The following is a 25,344-nucleotide window of genomic DNA, read 5'->3' on the forward strand; positions in this document are numbered from 1 at the left end:
AGACTGGACCACAGCACAGGCCCAGTGTGCAGAGACTGAACCACAGCACAGGCACAGTGTGCAGAGGCTGGACCACAGCACAGGCCCAGTGTGCAGAGACTGAACCACAGCGCAGGCCCAGTGTGCAGAGGCTGGACCACAGCACAGGCCCAGTGTGCAGAGACTGGACCACAGCACAGGCCCAGTGTACAGAGGCCCAGTGTACAGAGGCTGGACCACAGCACAGGCCCAGTGGACAGAGGCTGGACCACAGCACAGGCCCAGTGTGCAGAGGCTGGACCACAGCACAGGCCCAGTGTGCAGACACTGAACCACAGCACAGGCCCAGTGTACAGAGACTGAACCACAGCACAGGCCCAGTGTGCAGAGGCTGGACCACAGCACAGGCCCAGTGTGCAGAGACTGAACCACAGCACAGGCCCAGTGGACAGAGGCTGGACCACAGCACAGGCCCAGTGTGCAGAGGTTGGACCACAGCACAGGCCCAGTGTGCAGACACTGAACCACAGCACAGGCCCAGTGTACAGAGACTGAACCACAGCACAGCCCAGTGTGCAGAGGCTGGACCACAGCACAGGCCCAGTGTGCAGAGACTGAACCACAGCACAGGCCCAGTGGACAGAGGCTGGACCACAGCACAGGCCCAGTGGACAGAGGCTGGACCACAGCACAGGCCCAGTGTGCAGACACTGAACCACAGCACAGGCCCAGTGTACAGAGACTGAACCACAGCACAGGCCCAGTGTGCAGAGGCTGGACCACAGCACAGGCCCAGTGTGCAGAGACTGGACCACAGCACAGGCCCAGTGTGCAGAGGCTGGACCACAGCACAGGCCCAGTGTGCAGAGACTGGACCACAGCACAGGCCCAGTGTGCAGAGGCTGGACCACAGCACAGGCCCAGTGTGCAGAGACTGGACCACAGCACAGGCCCAGTGTGAAGAGACTGAACCACAGCACAGGCCCAGTGTGCAGAGGCTGGACCACAGCACAGGCCCAGTGTGCATAGACTGGACCACAGCACAGGCCCAGTGTACAGAGGCTGGACCACAGCACAGGCCCAGTGTACAGAGGCTGGACCACAGCACAGGCCCAGTGTGCAGAGACTGGACCACAGCACAGGCCCAGTGTGCAGAGACTGGACCACAGCACAGGCCCAGTGTGCAGAGACTGAACCACAGCACAGGCCCAGTGTACAGAGGCCCAGTGTACAGAGGCTGGACCACAGCACAGGCCCAGTGTGCAGAGACTGGACCACAGCACAGGCCCAGTGTGCAGAGGCTGGACCACAGCACAGGCCCAGTTTGCAGAGACTGGACCACAGCACAGGCCCAGTGTGCAGAGGCTGGACCACAGCACAGGCCCAGTGTGCAGAGACTGAACCACAGCACAGGCACAGTGTGCAGAGGCTGGACCACAGCACAGGCACAGTGTGCAGAGACTGGACCACAGCACAGGCCCAGTGTGCAGAGACTGAACCACAGCACAGGCCCAGTGTGCAGAGGCTGGACCACAGCACAGGCCCGGTGTGCAGAGACTGAACCACAGCACAGGCCCAGTGTACAGAGACTGAACCACAGCACCGGCCCAGTGTGCAGAGACTGAACCACAGCACAGGCCCAGTGTGCAGAGGCTGGACCACAGCACATGCCCAGTGTGCAGAGGCTGAACCACAGCACAGGCCCAGTGTGCAGAGACTGAACCACAGCACAGGCCCAGTGGACAGAGGCTGGACCACAGCACAGGCCCAGTGTGCAGAGGCTGGACCACAGCACAGGCCCAGTGTGCAGACACTGAACCACAGCACAGGCCCAGTGTACAGAGACTGAACCACAGCACAGGCCCAGTGTGCAGAGGCTGGACCACAGCACAGGCCCAGTGTGCAGAGACTGAACCACAGCACAGGCCCAGTGGACAGAGGCTGGACCACAGCACAGGCCCAGTGTGCAGAGGCTGGACCACAGCACAGGCCCAGTGTGCAGACACTGAACCACAGCACAGGCCCAGTGTACAGAGACTGAACCACAGCACAGGCCCAGTGTGCAGAGGCTGGACCACAGCACAGGCCCAGTGTGCAGAGACTGGACCACAGCACAGGCCCAGTGTGCAGAGGCTGGACCACAGCACAGGCCCAGTGTGCAGAGACTGGACCACAGCACAGGCCCAGTGTGAAGAGACTGAACCACAGCACAGGCCCAGTGTGCAGAGGCTGGACCACAGCACAGGCCCAGTGTGCAGAGGCTGGACCACAGCACAGGCCCAGTGTGCAGAGACTGGACCACAGCACAGGCCCAGTGTACAGAGGCCCAGTGTACAGAGGCTGGACCACAGCACAGGCCCAGTGTGCAGAGACTGGACCACAGCACAGGCCCAGTGTGCAGAGGCTGGACCACAGCACAGGCCCAGTGTGCAGAGACTGGACCACAGCACAGGCACAGTGTGAAGAGACTGAACCACTACAGGCCCAGTGTGCAGAGGCTGGACCACAGCACAGGCCCAGTGTGCAGAGACTGGACCACAGCACAGGCCCAGTGTACAGAGGCTGGACCACAGCACAGGCCCAGTGTGCAGAGACTGGACCACAGCACAGGCCCAGTGTGCAGAGGCTGGACCACAGCACAGGCCCAGTGTGCAGAGACTGAACCACAGCACAGGCCCAGTGTGCAGAGACTGAACCACAGCACAGGCCCAGTGTGCAGAGACTGGACCACAGCACAGGCCCAGTGTGCAGAGGCTGGACCACAGCACAGGCCCAGTGTGCAGAGACTGGACCACAGCACAGGCCCAGTGTGAAGAGACTGAACCACAGCACAGGCCCAGTGTGCAGAGGCTGGACCACAGCACAGGCCCAGTGTGCAGAGGCTGGACCACAGCACAGGCCCAGTGTGCAGAGACTGGACCACAGCACAGGCCCAGTGTACAGAGGCCCAGTGTACAGAGGCTGGACCACAGCACAGGCCCAGTGTGCAGAGACTGGACCACAGCACAGGCCCAGTGTGCAGAGACTGAACCACAGCACAGGCCCAGTGTACAGAGGCCCAGTGTACAGAGGCTGGACCACAGCACAGGCCCAGTGTGCAGAGACTGGACCACAGCACAGGCCCAGTGTGCAGAGACTGGACCACAGCACAGGCCCAGTGTGCAGAGGCTGGACCACAGCACAGGCCCAGTGTGCAGAGACTGGACCACAGCACAGGCCCAGTGTACAGAGGCCCAGTGTACAGAGGCTGGACCACAGCACAGGCCCAGTGTGCAGAGACTGAACCACAGCACAGGCCCAGTGGACAGAGGCTGGACCACAGCACAGGCCCAGTGTACAGAGGCCCAGTGTACAGAGGCTGGACCACAGCACAGGCCCAGTGTGCAGAGACTGGACCACAGCACAGGCCCAGTGTGCAGAGACTGGACCACAGCACAGGCACAGTGTGAAGAGACTGAACCACAGCACAGGCCCAGTGTGCAGAGGCTGGACCACAGCACAGGCCCAGTGTGCAGAGACTGGACCACAGCACAGGCCCAGTGTACAGAGGCTGGACCACAGCACAGGCCCAGTGTGCAGAGACTGGACCACAGCACAGGCCCAGTGTGCAGAGGCTGGACCACAGCACAGGCCCAGTGTGCAGAGACTGAACCACAGCACAGGCCCAGTGTGCAGAGGCTGGACCACAGCACAGGCCCAGTGTGCAGAGACTGGACCACAGCACAGGCCCAGTGTGCAGAGGCTGGACCACAGCACAGGCCCAGTGTGCAGAGACTGAACCACAGCACAGGCACAGTGTGCAGAGGCTGGACCACAGCACAGAAACAGTGTGCAGAGACTGGACCACAGCACAGGCCCAGTGTGCAGAGACTGAACCAAAGCACAGGCCCAGTGTGCAGAGGCTGGACCACAGCACAGGCCCAGTGTGCAGAGACTGGACCACAGCACAGGCCCAGTGTGCAGAGACTGGACCACAGCACAGGCCCAGTGTGCAGAGACTGAACCACAGCACAGGCACAGTGTGCAGAGGCTGGACCACAGCACAGGCCCAGTGTGCAGAGACTGAACCACAGCGCAGGCCCAGTGTGCAGAGGCTGGACCACAGCACAGGCCCAGTGTGCAGAGACTGGACCACAGCACAGGCCCAGTGTACAGAGGCCCAGTGTACAGAGGCTGGACCACAGCACAGGCCCAGTGTGCAGAGACTGAACCACAGCACAGGCCCAGTGGACAGAGGCTGGACCACAGCACAGGCCCAGTGTGCAGAGGCTGGACCACAGCACAGGCCCAGTGTGCAGACACTGAACCACAGCACAGGCCCAGTGTACAGAGACTGAACCACAGCACAGGCCCAGTGTGCAGAGGCTGGACCACTGCACAGGCCCAGTGTGCAGAGGCTGGACCACAGCACAGGCCCAGTGTGCAGAGGCTGGACCACAGCACAGGCCCAGTGTGCAGAGACTGGACCACAGCACAGGCCCAGTGTGAAGAGACTGAACCACAGCACAGGCCCAGTGTGCAGAGGCTGGACCACAGCACAGGCCCAGTGTGCAGAGGCTGGACCACAGCACAGGCCCAGTGTGCAGAGACTGGACCACAGCACAGGCCCAGTGTACAGAGGCCCAGTGTACAGAGGCTGGACCACAGCACAGGCCCAGTGTGCAGAGACTGGACCACAGCACAGGCCCAGTGTGCAGAGGCTGGACCACAGCACAGGGCCAGTGTGCAGAGACTGGACCACAGCACAGGCACAGTGTGAAGAGACTGAACCACAGCACAGGCCCAGTGTGCAGAGGCTGGACCACAGCACAGGCCCAGTGTGCAGAGACTGGACCACAGCACAGGCCCAGTGTACAGAGGCTGGACCACAGCACAGGCCCAGTGTGCAGAGACTGGACCACAGCACAGGCCCAGTGTGCAGAGGCTGGACCACAGCACAGGCCCAGTGTGCAGAGACTGAACCACAGCACAGGCCCAGTGTGCAGAGGCTGGACCACAGCACAGGCCCAGTGTGCAGAGACTGGACCACAGCACAGGCCCAGTGTGCAGAGGCTGGACCACAGCACAGGCCCAGTGTGCAGAGACTGAACCACAGCACAGGCACAGTGTGCAGAGGCTGGACCACAGCACAGAAACAGTGTGCAGAGACTGGACCACAGCACAGGCCCAGTGTGCAGAGACTGAACCACAGCACAGGCCCAGTGTGCAGAGGCTGGACCACAGCACAGGCCCAGTGTGCAGAGACTGGACCACAGCACAGGCCCAGTGTGCAGAGACTGGACCACAGCACAGGCCCAGTGTGCAGAGACTGAACCACAGCACAGGCACAGTGTGCAGAGACTGAACCACAGCGCAGGCCCAGTGTGCAGAGACTGAACCACAGCGCAGGCCCAGTGTGCAGAGGCTGGACCACAGCACAGGCCCAGTGTGCAGAGGCTGAAGCACAGCACAGGCCCAGTGTGCAGAGACTGAACCACAGCACAGGCCCAGTGGACAGAGGCTGGACCACAGCACAGGCCCAGTGTGCAGAGGCTGGACCACAGCACAGGCCCAGTGTGCAGACACTGAACCACAGCACAGGCCCAGTGTACAGAGACTGAACCACAGCACAGCCCAGTGTGCAGAGGCTGGACCACAGCACAGGCCCAGTGTGCAGAGACTGAACCACAGCACAGGCCCAGTGGACAGAGGCTGGACCACAGCACAGGCCCAGTGTACAGAGGCTGGACCACAGCACAGGCCCAGTGTGCAGAGGCTGGACCACAGCACAGGCCCAGTGTGCAGACGCTGAACCACAGCACAGGCCCAGTGTACAGAGACTGAACCACAGCACAGGCCCAGTGTGCAGAGGCTGGACCACAGCACAGGCCCAGTGTGCAGAGACTGGACCACAGCACAGGCCCAGTGTGCAGAGGCTGGACCACAGCACAGGCCCAGTGTGCAGAGACTGGACCACAGCACAGGCCCAGTGTGAAGAGACTGAACCACAGCACAGGCCCAGTGTGCAGAGGCTGGACCACAGCACAGGCCCAGTGTGCAGAGGCTGGACCACAGCACAGGCCCAGTGTGCAGAGACTGGACCACAGCACAGGCCCAGTGTACAGAGGCTGGACCACAGCACAGGCCCAGTGTGCAGAGACTGGACCACAGCACAGGCCCAGTGTGCAGAGACTGAACCACAGCACAGGCCCAGTGTGCAGAGACTGGACCACAGCACAGGCCCAGTGTACAGAGGCTGGACCACAGCACAGGCCCAGTGTGCAGAGACTGGACCACAGCACAGGCCCAGTGTGCAGAGACTGAACCACAGCACAGGCCCAGTGTACAGAGGCCCAGTGTACAGAGGCTGGACCACAGCACAGGCCCAGTGTGCAGAGACTGGACCACAGCACAGGCCCAGTGTGCAGAGACTGGACCACAGCACAGGCCCAGTGTGCAGAGGCTGGACCACAGCACAGGCCCAGTGTGCAGAGGCTGGACCACAGCACAGGCCCAGTGTGCAGAGACTGGACCACAGCACAGGCCCAGTGTGCAGAGACTGGACCACAGCACAGGCCCAGTTTACAGAGGCTGGGCCACTGCACAGGCCCAGTGTGCAGAGACTGGACCACAGCACAGGCCCAGTGTGCAGAGACTGAACAACAGCACAGGCCCAGTGTACAGAGGCCCAGTGTACAGAGGCTGGACCACAGCACAGGCCCAGTGTACAGAGGCTGGACCACAGCACAGGCCCAGTGTACAGAGGCTGGACCACAGCACAGGCCCAGTGTGCAGAGACTGGACCACAGCACAGGCCCAGTGTGCAGAGGCTGGACCACAGCACAGGCCCAGTTTGCAGAGACTGGACCACAGCACAGGCCCAGTGTGCAGAGGCTGGACCACAGCACAGGCCCAGTGTGCAGAGACTGGACCACAGCACAGGCCCAGTGTGAAGAGACTGAACCACAGCACAGGCCCAGTGTGCAGAGGCTGGACCACAGCACAGGCCCAGTGTGCAGAGGCTGGACCACAGCACAGGCCCAGTGTGCAGAGGCTGGACCACAGCACAGGCCCAGTGTGCAGAGACTGGACCACAGCACAGGCCCAGTGTGCAGAGACTGGACCACAGCACAGGCCCAGTGTACAGAGGCTGGGCCACTGCACAGGCCCAGTGTGCAGAGACTGGACCACAGCACAGGCCCAGTGTGCAGACACTGAACAACAGCACAGGCCCAGTGTACAGAGGCCCAGTGTACAGAGGCTGGACCACAGCACAGGCCCAGTGTACAGAGGCTGGACCACAGCACAGGCCCAGTGTACAGAGGCTGGACCACAGCACAGGCCCAGTGTGCAGAGACTGGACCACAGCACAGGCCCAGTGTGCAGAGACTGAACCACAGCACAGGCCCAGTGTACAGAGGCCCAGTGTACAGAGGCTGGACCACAGCACAGGCCCAGTGTGCAGAGACTGGACCACAGCACAGGCCCAGTGTGCAGAGGCTGGACCACAGCACAGGCCCAGTTTGCAGAGACTGGACCACAGCACAGGCCCAGTGTGCAGAGGCTGGACCACAGCACAGGCCCAGTGTGCAGAGACTGAACCACAGCACAGGCACAGTGTGCAGAGGCTGGACCACAGCACAGGCACAGTGTGCAGAGACTGGACCACAGCACAGGCCCAGTGTGCAGAGACTGAACCACAGCACAGGCCCAGTGTGCAGAGGCTGGACCACAGCACAGGCCCGGTGTGCAGAGACTGAACCACAGCACAGGCCCAGTGTACAAAGACTGAACCACAGCACCGGCCCAGTGTGCAGAGACTGAACCACAGCACAGGCCCAGTGTGCAGAGGCTGGACCACAGCACAGGCCCAGTGTGCAGAGGCTGAACCACAGCACAGGCCCAGTGTGCAGAGACTGAACCACAGCACAGGCCCAGTGGACAGAGGCTGGACCACAGCACAGGCCCAGTGTGCAGAGGCTGGACCACAGCACAGGCCCAGTGTGCAGACACTGAACCACAGCACAGGCCCAGTGTACAGAGACTGAACCACAGCACAGGCCCAGTGTGCAGAGGCTGGACCACAGCACAGGCCCAGTGTGCAGAGACTGAACCACAGCACAGGCCCAGTGGACAGAGGCTGGACCACAGCACAGGCCCAGTGTGCAGAGGCTGGACCACAGCACAGGCCCAGTGTGCAGACACTGAACCGCAGCACAGGCCCAGTGTACAGAGACTGAACCACAGCACAGGCCCAGTGTGCAGAGGCTGGACCACAGCACAGGCCCAGTGTGCAGAGACTGGACCACAGCACAGGCCCAGTGTGCAGAGGCTGGACCACAGCACAGGCCCAGTGTGCAGAGACTGGACCACAGCACAGGCCCAGTGTGAAGAGACTGAACCACAGCACAGGCCCAGTGTGCAGAGGCTGGACCACAGCACAGGCCCAGTGTGCAGAGGCTGGACCACAGCACAGGCCCAGTGTGCAGAGACTGGACCACAGCACAGGCCCAGTGTACAGAGGCCCAGTGTACAGAGGCTGGACCACAGCACAGGCCCAGTGTGCAGAGGCTGGACCACAGCACAGGCCCAGTGTGCAGAGGCTGGACCACAGCACAGGCCCAGTGTGCAGAGACTGGACCACAGCACAGGCACAGTGTGAAGAGACTGAACCACAGCACAGGCCCAGTGTGCAGAGGCTGGACCACAGCACAGGCCCAGTGTGCAGAGACTGAACCACAGCACAGGCCCAGTGTGCAGAGGCTGGACCACAGCACAGGCCCAGTGTGCAGAGACTGGACCACAGCACAGGCCCAGTGTGCAGAGACTGGACCACAGCACAGGCCCAGTGTGCAGAGACTGAACCACAGCACAGACACAGTGTGCAGAGGCTGGACCACAGCACAGGCCCAGTGTGCAGAGACTGAACCACAGCGCAGGCCCAGTGTGCAGAGGCTGGACCACAGCACAGGCCCAGTGTGCAGAGGCTGAACCACAGCACAGGCCCAGTGTGCAGAGACTGAACCACAGCACAGGCCCAGTGGACAGAGGCTGGACCACAGCACAGGCCCAGTGTGCAGAGGCTGGACCACAGCACAGGCCCAGTGTGCAGACACTGAACCACAGCACAGGCCCAGTGTACAGAGACTGAACCACAGCACAGCCCAGTGTGCAGAGGCTGGACCACAGCACAGGCCCAGTGTGCAGAGACTGAACCACAGCACAGGCCCAGTGGACAGAGGCTGGACCACAGCACAGGCCCAGTGTACAGAGGCTGGACCACAGCACAGGCCCAGTGTGCAGAGGCTGGACCACAGCACAGGCCCAGTGTGCAGACACTGAACCACAGCACAGGCCCAGTGTACAGAGACTGAACCACAGCACAGGCCCAGTGTGCAGAGGCTGGACCACAGCACAGGCCCAGTGTGCAGAGACTGGACCACAGCACAGGCCCAGTGTGCAGAGGCTGGACCACAGCACAGGCCCAGTGTGCAGAGGCTGGACCACAGCACAGGCCCAGTGTGAAGAGACTGAACCACAGCACAGGCCCAGTGTGCAGAGGCTGGACCACAGCACAGGCCCAGTGTGCAGAGGCTGGACCACAGCACAGGCCCAGTGTGCAGAGACTGGACCACAGCACAGGCCCAGTGTACAGAGGCTGGACCACAGCACAGGCCCAGTGTACAGAGGCTGGACCACAGCACAGGCCCAGTGTGCAGAGACTGGACCACAGCACAGGCCCAGTGTGCAGAGACTGAACCACAGCACAGGCCCAGTGTGCAGAGACTGGACCACAGCACATGCCCAGTGTACAGAGGCTGGACCACAGCACAGGCCCAGTGTGCAGAGACTGGACCACAGCACAGGCCCAGTGTGCAGAGACTGAACCACAGCACAGGCCCAGTGTACAGAGGCCCAGTGTACAGAGGCTGGACCACAGCACAGGCCCAGTGTGCAGAGGCTGGACCACAGCACAGGCCCAGTGTGCAGAGGCTGGACCACAGCACAGGCCCAGTGTGCAGAGACTGAACCACAGCACAGGCACAGTGTGCAGAGGCTGGACCACAGCACAGGCACAGTGTGCAGAGACTGGACCACAGCACAGGCCCAGTGTGCAGAGACTGAACCACAGCACAGGCCCAGTGTGCAGAGGCTGGACCACAGCACAGGCCCAGTGTGCAGAGACTGGACCACAGCACAGGCCCAGTGTGCAGAGACTGGACCACAGCACAGGCCCAGTGTACAGAGGCTGGGCCACTGCACAGGCCCAGTGTGCAGAGACTGGACCACAGCACAGGCCCAGTGTGCAGAGACTGAACAACAGCACAGGCCCAGTGTACAGAGGCCCAGTGTACAGAGGCTGGACCACAGCACAGGCCCAGTGTGCAGAGACTGGACCACAGCACAGGCCCAGTGTGCAGAGACTGGACCACAGCACAGGCCCAGTGTGCAGAGACTGGACCACAGCACAGGCCCAGTGTGCAGAGGCTGGACCACAGCACAGGCCCAGTGTGCAGAGACTGAACCACAGCACAGGCACAGTGTGCAGAGGCTGGACCACAGCACAGGCACAGTGTGCAGAGACTGGACCACAGCACAGGCCCAGTGTGCAGAGACTGAACCACAGCACAGGCCCAGTGTGCAGAGGCTGGACCACAGTACAGGCCCAGTGTGCAGAGACTGGACCACAGCACAGGCCCAGTGTGCAGAGACTGGACCACAGCACAGGCCCAGTGTGCAGAGACTGGACCACAGCACAGGCACAGTGTGCAGAGGCTGGACCACAGCACAGGCCCAGTGTGCAGAGACTGAACCACAGCGCAGGCCCAGTGTGCAGAGACTGGACCACAGCACAGGCCCAGTGTACAGAGACTGAACCACAGCACAGGCCCAGTGTGCAGAGGCTGGACCACAGCACAGGCCCAGTGTGCAGAGGCTGGACCACAGCACAGGCCCAGTGTGCAGAGACTGGACCACAGCACAGGCCCAGTGTACAGAGGCTGGACCACAGCACAGGCCCAGTGTACAGAGGCTGGACCACAGCACAGGCCCAGTGTGCAGAGACTGGACCACAGCACAGGCCCAATGTACAGAGACTGAACCACAGCACAGGCCCAGTGTGCAGAGGCTGGACCACAGCACAGGCCCAGTGTGCAGAGGCTGCACCACAGCACAGGCCCAGTGTGCAGAGACTGGACCACAGCACAGGCCCAGTGGACAGAGGCTGGACCACAGCACAGGCCCAGTGTGCAGAGGCTGGACCACAGCACAGGCCCAGTGTGCAGACACTGAACCACAGCACAGGCCCAGTGTACAGAGACTGAACCACAGCACAACCATTGCCCTCCCTCCCTGTTAAGTTTGGTCTACTCCATTGCGTATCTGGAAAAACGCCCTCTTTCATGTCCTGGAAACACACCAAGCCAACGCCGATGATCTAGCGCAGATGAAAGCCGACTGTGTTGTCACCTCGCGTCGCCTGTGTCGCGGGAAAAAAGCTTCACTTGTCTTGAACACACCGAGAGAACCACTGCCGACTGTTAGCTAGAATGCGCCTGGGTGTAAATGAGACAACTGTCTATTTCTGCAGATATATTCGTCTATATTCGTCATTCAAAAAGAGAAACCGACGGTGCCGGTGAAGCAGTCGATTCTGTTCCCTACAGGAATTTGTGTTCCCCCTCAAAGAGGCATGTCTGCGCATGCGTAGCAGATGCATCAAAGCACAACTGGAAGTACGGAAAGCGAAAAAGGCCAAAAGCATTGGCGCAACATTCAATTGTCAGCATAATAAAATGGTTCTCACACTCCAGTAATATTTCTGTTCAAACAAAACAAACTCAATGCCTCATATTATTGTCTTTATATTATTATGTCTGTATTATGAAGGAATACAAATTTGTCAAATGTTTAATTTAGGTCTCCACTCCAATGGTATAAAAACTGATAAAGTTTAGTAGACGGATTTTAGATGATTATTGAGTCTCCTTTCCTGATAGTCCTGTTTTCTCTCCTTTCAGCCTAGATAGAATCGTTAGGTTGATTGGATTAGCTGTCGGGGAGACTTCCACCTTTTGTCTTTAATGGCTCTGGGATGGCTCTTAGGAACCAGAGTTCCTGGCCACTATCAGCATTTGAATAGTTATGCTGATTCAATTGGATTGGTAATGCCCTCAGAATAGGGTGTGTTCCTACTTCATTTGCATGCTTTGTTTCAGAGGGACTCCACCCCAATGTAAACTCCTCCCCCTCTAAATGTATAAATTGCAAGGGAACATTTCCCTTAGTTGGACGAGATTGAGATGCTACAGCGACCTAATAAAGAACATCTGCTTTAAAAGATACCTCTCCGTCTCCTGGTCTGCTCTTCTGACTTTTCTGCACTTTAAGAAGAAAAAGTTCACAACAGATGGTGCCGTGACCCGGATAGAATTAACTTCACCAGAATCCAGAACTGGACTTCAACAAAGATCAACAAAGACAGTGAGTTCTGACTGAGTTCCAGCAACTTCGACCTCAACAAAGCTGAGTGAGTTCTGACTGAGTTCCAGAAACTTCGACCTCAACAAAGATCTTAACAAAGAATGAACATTTCTGACTGAAGTTCCAGCTGGAATCTTTCCATACAACCAAACGATTTGGTGAGTTTCACTGAACTCTATTCAAAAGAACCATTGCAGACCTGTACATGTGTTTTCCTCTGTGCCGTTCAGAGTAAGTAAACAGACTGCTGTAGAGTTTGGTTAACTAAAGTTACCCTTTAAAAGTTTTCTTTTAGAGATGAGAGTTTGTGTCAGGAACCGAATAGTGATTTATTGACAATAGGATGTGACAATGTGTAACAGTTGCACAGTCCAGAGACAGCCCACAACAGAGGTCCAGACAGGAGACCAGGCCCGCATTAACCTGCCGTTAGGCCCTGGGGCTGAGAGGTTTTGTAGGCCCATTATAAAAAAAAAAAAGTCTAATGATCACGTTTGTCTATACAACAAAAGCAGAAATAAGTTTCTCTCGGGGAGATATAGCCTAACGAAAACCGTATTCCATAAAAAGATCCACAACAACAGCAATGTAAAACCTCCACAGCACAGGCTATACTGGAAAGCAGTAAATAGTCTAGTTTTAGTCGACGAAATACAATAAGATTTTAGTCGACTAAATTTACAGTAGATTTAGTCGACTAAAATCGAATGGGTTTAGTGAAATTCTAATGCATTAATTTAGAATTTCTCTAAAATTTCCAAACCCATTATATATTCCCATAGAAAGCATCAATTAACCTGTTAATATGATTAATTTTTAAAGTTTGAACATGCAATACTGTACAGACACAGAGTTTTAGCATGGTGACATAACATAATATCTTAAAATTAAATAAAAACACTTCTTCTCCTACAGTAGAACAGTCTTTTTTTTCTTCAATTAATGATTATGCAGTCTTTAACTTACATACATCATTCTTTATTCTTTCAAGTAGACATATTTATTTGTATAATTTAAGTATAATTAATCCATATTAAAGCTATTAAAGAGCAGTGAATGCTTTTCTCTTTTTATTTTGTTGTTTGATTAATATTAAGTTTACAGACGGCATTATTTTTATTACGCACTGTCACTTTAAGACAGAGTGCGCAGATCCAATTACACTGATGCACATCCAATATTCTCACAACTGTACATTCTGTAAAGACATAACCGACTGCGTTTACGTGAATACTCTCTAAACCGGACATTTAGACATAATGTTGTCTAAGAGAGCTCAATTCAGTCCTCGCGCGCTGTCTGTCTATGTGCAGGCCAGGACTGCGTTTCCCAAAAGCATCGTAAGCCTAAGTTGATCGTAGAGACCATTGGTGGCAATTGTTCTACGATCAACTTAAGCTTACGATGCTTTTGGGAAACCCAACCCAGGGCTGCACGCTTCGGGTCGGGACCGTATCGTCTCTGAAAAAAATTCGTTGACGAAAATAATTACGCAAATTAACACTGCCCGCCTGTTTGCTTGTCCTCTCCACTGTTCATCGATCGGTGCTCCGCTTAATGAGCTCGACTCACCTTCATTTGCAGGTTTAAAAAATCCTGTTAGCTTTGGAATCTTTAACAATTCCTTCTCACTGTTTTCTTTCTGTCGCGATATTTTTCGTTTATGAGCACCACTCTCAAACTTTTTCTTCCTCAATTTTGATAGCTATCATCAGCCTCTGTGACTAGCATAAATTTGAATAGACTGACGTTACTAGAGAAGATGACGCAACTGTTTCTCTACATTCTGATAGGCTGTCATATCATGCTTCCCACGTGGGTCACTTGTAAATTGGATCAATCAGCAGCCAAAAACATGAATATCAAGTGATTGACAGAAAATTCGACAAATTACAAAACAATGTGATTTTTTTTTGGCTTATGATAGGCCCCTTGTCTTCATAGGCCCTGGGGCTTCAGCCCCAGTAAGCCCGTGCATTAATGCGGGCCTGCAGGAGACCCGGGCACAGGATTGAGCAGCCCAGTAACCAGCAGTCAGTGCAGTCTCAGGATGGGCAGGACAGGACTCAACTCGAACACACACAGACACATAATACAGGAGAAACAAGACAAGAGCAAAACACTAAAACATTAGGGAAGTACAAGGCATGGCAAACACTGTAGTTAAGTAACTGAAAAACTAAACTCTTACATATAAGAGAGGAAAGCTAACAAAACACTAAAGTAAATAACTAAAGCAAAACTAGTCTACAACAGGAGAAAGCTAGGTATTAAATAAGTGAAAACCCAGGCTAAAACATAAATCAAAGAGAAAACCAAAGTAACAAACTAACTCTATAAATCTAAGACAGAACCAATCAAAAACTAGAATAGCTCAAGTAAAAGAAAGGGAAGTTAGTCTAAGATAACCCAAAGCAAAAGCTGCAAGGATACAAGCTACAGAGAGAGCTTTGGACAATCACACCTAGTTATGCCACGAGAAAGGTCTAGAATATGAACACAAAACAACGATCCAGCAAAGACAAGCAACAAGGAAGCACAATATAAAGGGAGTGGAGCAAACAAGGACAAGGTGAAGACAATTAGTGAATGACAACTAGACACGGACTAAACGAGGGGGCGTGGTAAGTTAAAACTAGGAGGCAAGACAAAAGGAGCACATGGCCAACATAAACAAAGAGAAAGCCATGTGCTCAAGCACAAAACAAACATGGAAACATTAAACAAAGATACAAGAGACAAAGCTGCCAAGGCAGAACCCTGACAGTTTGATCCTCTGTTCAGGCAGGGAAGATTAGTATTATTTGCTAATTATTTGTTCTTTTGTTATTTTGTGTTGTTACCCTCTAAAAAATTATTTTAGAGAGGAAAGTTTGATCCTCTGTTTTAGGCAGGGAAGAGTTAGCATTACATGCAAGTAATTTTGTTTTATCCTCTAAAAGTTAGGAAGGTGAAAGATCCTTTCCGTTTCTTTCAGGGAAGATTAGCGTAATGTGCTAATAGTTTGTGATGTGTTGGTAACAAGTAAGATTCGGTGTTGCCTCGAGTGTAGCCTCTGTTTGATCAGAGAAGTTTTAGTGTTTGTTTGTTTAGCATCATGTGCTAATAAGATTGTACCCTCTGTTGTAGACAGTAGAGAGACGTTTTAGTTTTTTGATTGTGGTAACAAAGAAACATAAAATGTTTAGAAGGAATGCTAGACCGATTCCATCAACTGAAAAGGGTGGTCTTGCGACTCCTTTATGGACAGACAGTGAGTTCAAGTGATTGTTAGGAGAGCACATGGACTCCATAGTGACTGAGTCAGTCAGATTGAATTTGACAAAGAAATTTGGTATTCATCCAGACAAAGTATGGTCAATTGAAGACTGTAAAAAGGTACTAGGAGCAAGTATTCGCAAGAACAATGTGAAAGCCATTATTTGTTGTCACCAGTGTTGGTCAAGTTACTTGGAAATAGTAATTAGTTACTGATTACTGATTACTTCTCCAAAAAAGTAATCCAGTTACTTTACTGATTACTTATTTTCAAAAGTAATTAGTTACTTTACTAGTTACTTTACTAAGTTACTTTTCAAACACATGATGCACGACCTGAATACGCTAAAGCAATAGACCTTTCAGCCTAATTCTATTCTTTCTGCATATTCCATCATCAAAATGTAATCAAATGAAACATTCTCTTTTTTTAAACTTATTTTATTGTTTCAATATTTTAACTTTATGCACATTGCAAGCAAAAAATTCAATTAAATGCAATAGTCTCAGACTAGAAGAAAATTGTTGAACATTTAAACCTATTTTCTGCACATTCCACCATATTTTAATGAAATAAAGAAAGTCCTTCTTCTGTTAACTTAAATTTCTACATATTCCAGCATATAAAATAAATGTATTTTTTGTAAAATCCTTCATTTGGAAAGATGTAAAAATACAGCAATAAAATCATTTAAAATGAAAGTCGCTCCTGACTGTATTACAAATTATTAACACTTACGTCTTTTAACAGTAAAGTGCAGAGAGGAGTAAAAATTAGTTGATTAAAACAGAAAATGCTGCTGCATGCCACATTTTGGCTCCACGTTTTTTGTTTTCTTTCGGAGTGAAACAGTGGTTATATATTATATCCCATCAGCATGTAGGTAGCCGCTGCGGTCATGTCAGTTGGGTGTTCAGGCCAGGTTTTTTTTCAGTAGGGTTTCACATTCCTGTTTCACGTTCCTGTACCGGCTTGCTGCGTTAGTTAACCGTGTAAAACTGTCTCGTGACATATGCTTGCTCAGATTTGAGGTAGAATTTTGACATTCTCCAACGGGGGGTCCTGTTTCTAGATCAGGATGCTCTCTCTGCACATGCAAGGTCTCTCGCGTTTGCTCTCTCTCTCTGTCCGTGTGCGCGCTACATGGAGCACAGTCTCTGTCTCGCATGCACGCTCGCTCTAAATTCCGTGAGATTTTAACTAATTTGCGGTGTAACTAGTCAATAACAAATGTGGCTCAACAGTTAGATTTATAGATAAACTCATCTTTCAGGCGTTTGACCGAAGGGGTTGACACTTCAGCGCGAGAAATCAGGGGTGTGCGTGTGAGCGAGCGTGTGTGAGAGTTGGCAGCTCTGCTGCTCTCTCCCTCGTTCTAGTCGTCTCTCACTGATGTCGCGGCGCTCATACATCATTTGTTATTCACGCACGACTCATGTCACGAGACAGTCTCACGACACTAAACAAAATCACGGTTAACTAACGCAGTAACGCAGACTGTTTACGGGGAAGTAACAGTAATCTAATTACTATTTTTTCAATTGTAATCCCTTACTTTACTCGTTACTCGAAAAAAGTAATCAGATTACAGTAACGCGTTACTTCTAACGCGTTACTGCCCATCACTGGTTGTCACAGAGAATCCAGCTTATCCATTGCACAAGAACAAGCTCATCAGTGTATTGCTAAATTAAAAGAACAGAACAAACAATTGCACACTCAAGTGTCCTGTCTCAAGAAAAAGGTGGGCCACAACCAGGCCTCAACCAAATGTGACTCAGAAGACCAACAGTCAGATGAAACTTATCCTGATTTTCAAGCTTTCTTTGAAACAGATATAGCTCTCCAATCAGTAACCAATAAGCCTGTAAAAATTGCAGCAGCATCCTCTAAGGTCAACGCAGAGAAGCAAAAGAAACGTAAATGTCCTAAGAGAGAGGGCAGTTGTTATTACTGTGGTAAGCCTGGACATTGGAGAAAAGAGTGTAGGAAAAGCAAAAAGAACTTGAGAGAAGTTAACAATATGGCTCAGCTCCTACTCAGTCTGCCTTCTAATCTGAAGCAGCCCCTGCCTTCATCAATAATGAGTTTAGATCAGGCTGTAAACATAAAATGCCCTCCCCCACCTACAGGGACAGAATAGGACATGGAACATGAGGAGCCCAGAGAAGAACCGAACGCAACAGGCGTCGGGGGCCAACTCTGCGGTGAAGACTCCCTCATAGGCCTTCCCCATCCATTAGTCCATCATCACCTCAATGTTCCTTTAGGTGTCAAAATAATTAAGAAAATAGGGAAAGATGTAACAACAATTGCAGACTCAGAAAAATGAACGACCCTAGTGTTTGAAGAAAAAAATACTGCTCTCCTGTCTTTTGTTTTCTGTCTTCCAGATACCACACGACCTCCTCACCTGCATATGAAGACACCACTTCCAGGAAACAACAAGATCCACTGACGAGCGAACTATCGCAGAGAATAAAGAAAAGAAAAAAATACACAACGCAGAGACCCACAGAACCTTCAGTCATCCATCAAAATGATCAAGATTTTCGTACTACTAACCATCATGGACATCACACAAAGTGTAGAATCCAGAAACCACATATTCTTAGAGAGATGAATATGTCAAGAAACGCCTTGTTTGCTGGAAAGAACATTGCAGGCCACACCAGAAGATGGCTGCATTTCATGACTCACTTGTGCACAAACATGATGTTCCAAAAAGACATTCTTGATCTTTCAGCAAAATTACACCAAGATGACTGAAGATAATTCTTCATGGTTCAGAAACTTGATTGATCATGAGAAAATCACAGTTCCAACCAGAAAAGACTCACGGACCCTAATTGCATGTTTTGTTTCTGTGTCAACATGCAATTACAGAAAAATAAACACAGAACATGCCTTATGTGCCTGTAACTATCACAAGTTGCAAGAATGAATTTTTAATTGTTTAAATTTGTATATATTGTGGGAGTTATTTAGAACTCCCAAAGGGGGAATTGAAGGAATACAAATTTGTCAAATGTTTAATTTAGGTCTCCACTCCAATGGTATAAAAACTGATAAAGTTTAGTAGACGGATTTTAGATGATTATTGAGTCTCCTTTCCTGATAGTCCTGTTTTCTCTCCTTTCAGCCTAGATAGAATCATTAGGTTGATTGGATTAGCTGTCGGGGAGACTTCCACCTTTTGTCTTTAATGGCTCTGCGATCCCTTACGCAACAAAAATATATTTCTCAATATATTATGTGACAATATATTTCATGTGTCTCCATATATTGTGAAATTTACATTGTAATATATCATATGATATATTATATAATAATATATTATATATATGCAATAATATATTGCAATATATGGGACAATACTGCAATTATTGCCGTTTTCATATATTGAATAAATACATATTATTATACTATTTAATATATTGTTAGGTATATTGACATATGTCCCATATTATATGAAATTATATATTGGAAGAGGCATTGTATATATGTGAAAATATATATGTAAAATTATATGAGCTAATATACCTCAATGTACCAGATAATATAATCAGATATATATGCAAACATGTCTTAAATATGTTGAAAAATGTATTGATTTATATTACATAATATATTATATATAATTATCATATTATATATTGTATACAATAATTTACCATGTGGGGGAATAAAAAGTGGACTAAAAAATGTTGTAATTGTTGCTGTTAATGATAATTTAATTTATACTCTCATCTACATTTTACAATATATGAATCAATACATAGCCATATATGGTCCATCCATATGGCTATATAATGTAAAATATAATGAATGTCATGCAAAAATTTGATTTGGACTATTGTTAATCAACCTTTCTGTAAACCTATGCATGAGCTTACTTAACTCATAAAAAAAAATACTTTGTTTCAATAAACATACATGCAATAATGTAATACAGTTTTGTTTGTATATCAATGTATTTTAATATATGAATCAATATATAGCAATAGGTTGTCCATCCATATATTGTTATATATTTTCAAATATATGAGGCAGTTTCTGATATATTGAAATATATTTTCTAATGTATTGCAATATAAATTCTAGTATATTGCAATATATTTTTGTTTCGTAAGGGATGGCTCTTAGGAACCAGAGTTCCTGGCCACTATCAGCATTTGAATAGTTATGCTGATTCAATTGGATTGGTAATGCCCTCAGAATAGGGTGTGTTCCTACTTCATTTGCATGCTTTGTTTCAGAGGGACTCCACCCCAATGTAAACTCCTCCCCCTCTAAATGTATAAATTGCAAGGGAACATTTCCCTTAGTTGGACGAGATTGAGATGCTACAGCGACCTAATAAAGAACATCTGCTTTAAAAGATACCTCTCCGTCTCCTGGTCTGCTCTTCTGACTTTTCTGCACTTTAAGAAGAAAAAGTTCACAACAATTATTTATAAAGATTGCAAAACGTCAGAGATGACAGGTTTATAAAATACAACTTTGTAAACCGTATACAACATGTATAAATATGTTAAATGTCACCAAAATACACATGAAAAAAAGAGTTCATCATATTATTGTCAAAAGGTAAACTCATTTTCAGGTGACACCTTTTATGTTCCCTGTATGAAAATAAATAAATAAATATGAATAAAACCATATTGCTATTTTTCTTCTAGTAATTCATTCTAGTAATTAATTAACAATTGCTGAGGGCACTAATTAGCTTTAATTAATCAAGTTAATCAATGGTGTTATAAATTGGGGAGATGACCACACAACATTGTCACCTGAATTTCAATTTTTGCTGGCACATTCCAACAATGGATCCAAAAATTTATGAGGAAATCATGAGCTATAAAACTCAAGGCACATATCCATTTGCTATAAAAAAAGACCATAAATATGTGATTCACAGACGTTGCTCCAATTTCCAAATTCATGGAGTAATCTATTCTAAATTATAATTATTTTTGAAAGTGAAGATAACATAACTCCACAGACAGGAGTGAGGTATAGTAATACACCAAGACTTGATAGAAACAAAAAACTTGTCCATGGACTATAGCCTTCTGGGCAAATAGAACATAAAAAAGTACTTATCCTGCAATTTCAGTTTAAAATATCCTATTTCTTTCATTAGGCATTCAGAACCTCCGTGCAGGTTATTGTTTAGACTTTACTAACAATAAAGCTATTTCAATAGATGGTCAACTTTACTACATCTCCTCAAAAAATTGTATGGATTTGAGGAAAAAAGTGGTCATTGGACAAAAAGAGGCCAACCAAATATTCACAGAATTCCATGCCAGCCCCTATGGAGCACACTGTGGAACAGAAAAAACCAAGCTTGCTATTTCAGCGAGGTTCTACCGGCCTGGAATGGGGGTGGACATTGATAAATGGGTAAATATTAAATTATTCCTTTCTAACTTTGTTGTGAAACATACGAATGTATTATGTTTTGGAATGCATTTCTCATGTGCTTATTTCTGAACATCAGGTTTTGCAGTGTGCCCAGTGCCAATTTAGCAGACTGTCCATCAAGCAGGAGCCCAAGTACATCCCAATATGTGTAAGCTTGTCCACAGATGTGCATGGGATTTGAGACTGGTATTTCATGAGTGCGCATAATTTAAATGTATTTATTTTCATTTTAAGGTGGATAAGCCTCTGGAACTGCTAGGCATTGATTTAGTGGGGAAAGTCACCAAAACCAACCAGGGAAATGAGTACATTTGTGTCCTCGTTGACTACTATACTAAATGGTCCGAGGCATATCCAATCCCAAATAAATCTGCAGCAGTTGTCTCGCGCTGCATTATACATTTTTTCTACAGGTTTGGGGCACCAAAGAGAATTCTAACTGACCAAGGGACTGAGTTTGTAAACTAGGTTTGTAGTTTGTTAAATGAACTAAATTCAATATGCATGAGAATTTAATGGTTTCACACATTTGTTTTTGTTTATGTAGATTAATGTTAATGTATGTTTTGGAAACAGATCAATGAAGAGCTCTGTGCCTTCCTCAATGTGGAGAGAAGCCTCTGTGCCCCATACCATCCACAAACAAACGGGCTCGTGGAAAAATTAAATGGAACCATTCATGTCAGGAGCCAATCAGAGACCTCACAAACCACCACGCAAAGATCCCTGTCCCCAGATTATTAATCACCAGCACCTGTTTTCCACTCAGCGATCACTTCCCAGCCAGTATAAAAACACCCAGTTTACTCACAGTCATCGTCAAGCCTCCGACAGGAAAAGACCCTTATCCAGTCTCCACTTATCACGCTCTGAGTCATCCTACAGCAACGGACGGAAAGTATATCCACCTGTAAGATACTAACCCTGTTATCCTTGTTCTGCTGTTCCCAGGATATGCTCCACGACTCTCGTTCCCCGTCTCCTGGAATCTACAAACGAGTCTCACGTCCCTCCGGATACTCTGCAAGTGAAAGTGAAAGTATCATTGAACTGGTTAAGTTATCACCGATTGCACATACTGGATCAACTCACCTGGAGCCCTTCTTGAATCCTGTCCGTCCCGAGATGATCTATGAAGAGAGAAAGGAGGGTTACTGATCCACGAGATTCACTCACGTTTCTGCACTAAGAAGAGGAGTTACTCACCTGGATTCGTTCCTGCCACGCTCCCTCTTACATGAGCACTTATGAGCATCTGCAACTTTGAATACTTACCTTTGTTTGAAAATAAAGAAAGTTTGAGTTCATCACTTACCTCTGTCTCCTGGTCTGAATCCTGACAATTCAGAGGTGAACCTTCATTTATGGGTTGCTTTGTGGGAATGCAATATTCAGGGAAATATTTGTCTTTGAAAATTGGTTACTTATAATTTTTAACTCATTTTGGTTATGACTCCAGAGCCTTGTGCAAACTGGTGGATACAAGACCAGAAAAATGGGATGAGTACCTAGATGCGGTAATGTTTGGTCTTCGAACCAAGACACAGCTGACAACTAGGTTCTCACCATTCTTTTTAATGTTCGGTATGGAGGCACGATATCCTTTTGAGGTGCCGGAGATATATGAGGTATGTGATCGTTTACATTGTTCCATATAAATATCATGCATCAATTTAGTGAAATAATTTCAATCTTCAATGTTTCTAAAGGTCAACAGCACAGTGGAATCTGTGATAGCAGAGGACACCATTTCAAAGGCCATTTCTTTGAAGGAGAAAATGGACAACATTGTAAAAAAAAAAAAAAAGTAAGAAAAAAACAGGACCGGAGACAGAGGGTGGCTGCTGTGCCAAATCAGGCACCATTTTTTGTAGGGCAGAAGGTCTTACGAAAAAAACATACGGACCCAACAGAGGAAAGGGGGCAAGCTTGAGCGCAGCTGGTTGGGACCGTATGAAGTTGTTTATTTGCAAGAAAAAAGCGCAGATTTAAGGGATGAAAATGGCAAGATATTCCCCAAAATCAACACTGACCACCTCAAACCCTTTAAAGAAGACACACCCCGGATACCCCATAGAATAACCCAAGAACCACAAAATAAACGAGCACATCAAGAAACGTTATGCCCTTCACTCACACCTGTAGACCTCATCATCACCAAGTCACATGAACACCAGCCCCACCATCACCTCCATCCTCACCAATTGACTTGTCTACTAGATCTAAATCTACAAGATCCTCTCCCCTGTCTCCGTTGAATTATTCAACCAAAATGCCACTTTCCTCTCCTGTGTCCCACACCCCTACAATGATTGCAGAGGTACCAGCCGACACCACAGACACAGTGCATCGCTGTAAGTGTTGAAGCACAGTCAGATCTTATAATAGATCAATATTACTCTGATTTCTAATATATTTGTGAGGTGGTAGGTGCAATGCTGTTTTTGGTTATCCTCTGTAGGTCTCAAAAGTGCCTGGGCTGGAAACGACAGTTATGTCCTGCTGTCCAGAGTGGGACCCTATAAATTGTTTTACAAAGACTTGCGGATCGGCCCTGGAAAGGAGTTGGAGAGTGAGGTACACATTTCATTGATTTTGACAGATAAGCCTTTCATCTGCTATGCTAATATTTTGTATTAATGTTTTGCCATGTTTGTCAAGGTTATAAATGCATATCTGTCCCTGAAAGTGAGGGAGCACAATTTGACTTCACCAGGCAAGGCATTCCACATGGACACATTTGCCATGACAGATATGTGGAGGGGAAAACATGAAAGGCTCAAGGTGTCCTGCAAAAGTGCTTATTTTTTTTTTTTTTTTTTTTTTTACTTGTGCTAATGCCCATTTTGTTCAGGTCTTTGTGTACATTGGCAACGTTTAAATGATAGAACATGTATATTTTCTTTCTTTTTTTTGTTGGACCCAGCAAACTATGAGGTCATAGTGGGTATTGTAAATGAGGGCCACCACTGGTTCCTAGTTGTAAGTATTTGTGGTATAGAACAGTTTCACTTAAGTTTTCCCCTTAATCCTGATTAGCAATTGTATACCCCTATCAAGTTGTCTTTTTGCATGTTACTTAGGCTATATACCCATCCCAACAAAAAAACATTCTGCTTGACTCAATTGGAGAGTCAGATATCAAGAAGAAAAAGTGTTTGGAGACAACAAGGTATTTTTCATGCACCAGTGTTATTGTGTAATATGTACTGTATGCTTGAAATAATACTATCTTGCTTGTAGAGCCCTGATGATGGCAAAGGGTATTTCGGTTTCGAACTGGGTGTGTGAAACCTTGCCTCACCCACTTCAGAGGGATGCCATATCATGTGGTGTGTTCGCTTTGAAGGTGTGTGATTATAGTATTGTGGCAAATATTAAGTGTTCATTAAAATGGGATGATGCTTAAGTTCATATTTCTTGTTACTTCCTCAGTTTGCAGAACACATTCTGCAAAATACCACAATAAACTTCTCCAGTGATCTACAATATTTAACACGATTCAGAATGGAGATTTCTTTAACTCTGCTCCGCCAATCTGGTATGGCTTTATAAACTCATGAATGTTATTGACATGTTTTTTGATGTGCATCACTTTCATCAGTGTTGTACTGTACCTCATAGATGACCTAAGTGACCTGTGCCATTTTTGTGGAGAGGCAGAAACTTTTGATGACTCTGAAGGAGAGGCAGAAACATTGACTGCATGTGCAGATGTTCTTTGGGTAAATATGGCTAAGCATTTTTGGTTGGTGTAGCATACTCAAAGAAATCATGAATGGAACAATGCTTTAAACCCCCCCCCTTTTTTTTTAATTGTTAATCTTATATATATATATATATTTTATAGATTGCCTGTGATGACTGTGGGCGATGGTTCCACTTAAAGTGTGTTGGCAATCCATCCACAGAAGATGAATACATATGTGCTTCTTGCAATAAATAACTATATGAAACCATTGTTTTTGGAGTTTTTTTTTTTTTTCATTTTCCCTTTGGTTAAACCTACTCGAAAATCAGTCTTTCAAAACAAGTATTAGCCTATTTATTTTATAAAATGTGACACTAAATTGTGAAGTGATTGTGGTTCAAATAGTCTTCTGCTAGACGAGTATAGGCTACTAATCAAAGCCTTAAACATTACATTGAAATCGCTAATAACGGTTTAAATTTGAAAAACAAACAAACAAAAAAAGCTAGATTGAAATGACAGA

At 48.7% G+C, this 25,344-nt stretch overlaps 2 long non-coding RNA genes across 2 annotated transcripts; both read left to right on the forward strand.

Annotated features, from left to right (window-relative positions):
* Positions 1 to 20,667: 20,667 nt before the first annotated feature.
* LOC130072174 (uncharacterized) lies at positions 20,668 to 21,804 on the forward strand. Its single transcript, XR_008804086.1, has 3 exons — positions 20,668 to 21,278; positions 21,365 to 21,598; positions 21,707 to 21,804. It is a non-coding gene; the product is annotated as an uncharacterized LOC130072174 (long non-coding RNA).
* A 2,569-nt stretch (positions 21,805 to 24,373) lies between these two features.
* Positions 24,374 to 24,845, forward strand: LOC130072163 (uncharacterized). Its single transcript, XR_008804077.1, has 3 exons — positions 24,374 to 24,479; positions 24,566 to 24,671; positions 24,755 to 24,845. It is a non-coding gene; the product is annotated as an uncharacterized LOC130072163 (long non-coding RNA).
* The last annotated feature ends 499 nt before the right edge of the window (positions 24,846 to 25,344 follow it).

This window comes from Rhinichthys klamathensis, unplaced genomic scaffold (genome assembly GCF_029890125.1).
Source record: "Rhinichthys klamathensis goyatoka isolate OS25496 unplaced genomic scaffold, OSU_Roscu_1.1 h1tg000479l_1, whole genome shotgun sequence".
Taxonomy (NCBI): domain Eukaryota; kingdom Metazoa; phylum Chordata; class Actinopteri; order Cypriniformes; family Leuciscidae; genus Rhinichthys; species Rhinichthys klamathensis.